Below are 2745 nucleotides of genomic sequence, written 5' to 3' on the forward strand. Positions count from 1 at the left end.
ATTGCACACTTGATTACAGTAAGTACAGTAAACATAAACATGACTTTTATTTACACTGAGAAACAAAAAAATTCCTGTGACTCACTTTATTGGGATACCTGCTTTATTGGGATGGGTCTGGAGCCCACCCTGCAATATCTCCAAGGCGTGCCTGTACTCAGCGTCTAAGCTGCAAATCAAGCCAGTGTTTCCCTGTGCTTTTCCTGCTAAATTCCAGGCTTACTCCTGTAAGCCAAAGTGCCTCTAACTTCTAAACTCGTGCCTTGCCCCTCCTTCCCAGTTACTGGAAATGTCTCCCTTGGCCCACACCACTGCAGTTTCCTTTCCTGGTTTCTACTCAAGAAGACGAGGCTGCTGTCTTGACCACATATGGCCATAGAGTTGGGGAGGAGTCAGACATGGCTGGAGGCAGCCAGGAAGGCTGTTACCTGATGTCCACTCAAATGTTTCCAGGCAGGTGGGACCACCCAAGGAAGCCATCAGGCCAGTGAGTCAGTGTATCTGCAGGTACCTGGGACAGTCGGAGCTGGCAGCGACCTCTGCAGGTGAGACCAGCCAAAGGTCTTGGCTCCTGGAGGGACAGGCAGACTCAGGCAAGAATGAGGACCTCAGCCAGGAAACCGGGCTTCAGACTGACCTCCAACCTCAAGGTAAAAGGAAGCGTCAGGCGGGGCAATAGGCAGGAGGGCAGTCAAACCAGTCAGGCCGTACTTGAAGCTGGGGAAGCAGAGACTGGACCTCAAGCAGAAGTCTGATTCAGTACCCCACCAACTCATGGGCCGAGGACGCTGTTCTATCTCCTGCCCTGGTCAGAGCTGGCCCAGGCGAGTGAGCGCTGAACAAGTGGGAGGGGTCAAGGTGGGGCTGAGAGGGGAAGGGCTCAGGGTGCAGCCTGCCTCCCCATCCCTGCTTCTCAGTCAGACCCATTATGTTTGCCTCGGGAAAACTGTGTTCGGTTTCATTTATTTATTTGAGAATTTGAGCTGGTTTTCTACGCTGATTACAGAATAACTTGTGCACTTATCCACAAAGGTTCATGACTTCCTTCCTCGCATCAGGGGAGGTGGCAGATGGTGCACAGGCCAAAGCCAGCTCCGCAGACCTGCTCTGCCGCCCAGGGCGTGCTCAGGCCGGGAGGCCACAGGCCACGGGCCATGTAAGTAGAAGTGATAACCCACTCTCATTTTCTTTCCTACCTCAGTGACTTTAGAAGCATTTGTCAAGATGAAGTCTCAGTCTGCCTGAGTCTATGCTCTGTTCAGCCTAAAAATTGAACGAGAAATAAACCTTTGTTGTGTTTGGGTTTATGGTGGATTGAATTTAGACATGTTCTTGCCCATAGTTTGCAGAATATTAAGACGCAGTCATTATAGAACCAGAGAAAGGCTGGTCACCCACAAGACCCCATCCAGGCTTGTAGATGGACTTAATGGCCAAAGGGACTTGGGCCACTCTTTTTTGAGAGGAAGTGAAAGCATTTTCAGTTGTAGGGAGAAATGCTGCATTGAGTTGGTGGCATTTTTGGAACTACAGGTATCTAGCATTTAACACAAGTAACTCATTTCTGGAAATCATATCTTCTGAATGAAAATGCTAACTGGGAGCCATTGATCATCATTTCAAGTGGAAGAAAACATGACAGGTTTCATGTCAAAAAAAAAAAAACCCAAAATAATTTCCTGCAATGGAACTAAAACACAATGTAAGTAAAACATGCATGTGTGAGAAACAATCACACTTGGTTGTACAATGTTCAAAACACCACTTTCTGATCTCAAACAATTTTTAAATGCAGCTGTTCGCTAACAGTTTCCCTGTATAGGGCAATGCGTTTAGGTCCCAGTAATGGCTCCTGCCACACATCACCTTTGCTGACTCTCAATGTGCTTTTCTTAGTATCTTCCTATGATATTAATTGTTGTAACAATTAGTGTAGGATGTAAAGTTAAGACTTTTCCTGCACATCATCTGGTAAAATTGTTTGGGGACTTAGTCCAGATAACTGGTGTCCTTTAGAAGCAGAGGGAATCCAGAGGGAATTTCAGAGAGAAATCAGAAGCCAGCAACAGCAGGAACCAGAAAAAAAATAGAGAGGACATCACCAGTGATGGGAAACCCAAGGAACTCAAGGATCACCAACCCGTCAAAATGCTACCGTCCCCAGGAGGAAGCAAGCCTTCCAGTCTACAAAACTGTGCACAAATAAATTCCTGTTGCTTGCATCAACCCATTGCATGCTGTTTGTTTTAGCAACCTGGCAAAATGAAACATGTTTGTTTGTTACCTCATAACCTAACCCATCCTAACTACTCATTATTTCTACTCTAAGTCAGTGCTTATGGATAAAGGAATAGCTAGCAAGACTAGTGGCCACCAGTGATTATCTCAATTAGAAGCAGTGGTGTATGGAATCCCATAATAGAGCATAAGAAATTCAATACTTCCATGGAGGCTGGTGCTGGCAGAAGAAGGGTGCCCAAGAAAATCCCATTTAGGGAGGGTTTCCAGGTGTGCTTTTACATGGAATGGGAACATTCTCAGCTTCTGGACTTATTATGAAAGGACCACCCTTTACCCCAACCACCTAAGTGCCTGACTTGTCTGTCTTGGCCCATAAATTAGTATAGATCCTTATCTTTTTGCATTTCTTCTCCCTGGTTACTATAAAAGCAGTTAATATGAGAGGTGAGTGGTCCAAAGCATTCAACGGCCAGTTGCTATTACCCTGACATTTAGGATTAACCC

The 2745-nt window shown here is 46.0% G+C and overlaps 1 long non-coding RNA gene across 1 annotated transcript; it reads left to right on the top strand.

Annotated features, from left to right (window-relative positions):
* The first annotated feature begins 343 nt into the window (after positions 1–343).
* On the top strand, positions 344–2221 carry LOC143676654 (uncharacterized). Its single transcript, XR_013172240.1, has 3 exons — positions 344–650; positions 1033–1156; positions 2017–2221. It is a non-coding gene; the product is annotated as an uncharacterized LOC143676654 (long non-coding RNA).
* Positions 2222–2745: the final 524 nt, after the last annotated feature.

This window comes from Tamandua tetradactyla, chromosome 3, assembly GCF_023851605.1.
Source record: "Tamandua tetradactyla isolate mTamTet1 chromosome 3, mTamTet1.pri, whole genome shotgun sequence".
Lineage (NCBI taxonomy): Eukaryota > Metazoa > Chordata > Mammalia > Pilosa > Myrmecophagidae > Tamandua > Tamandua tetradactyla.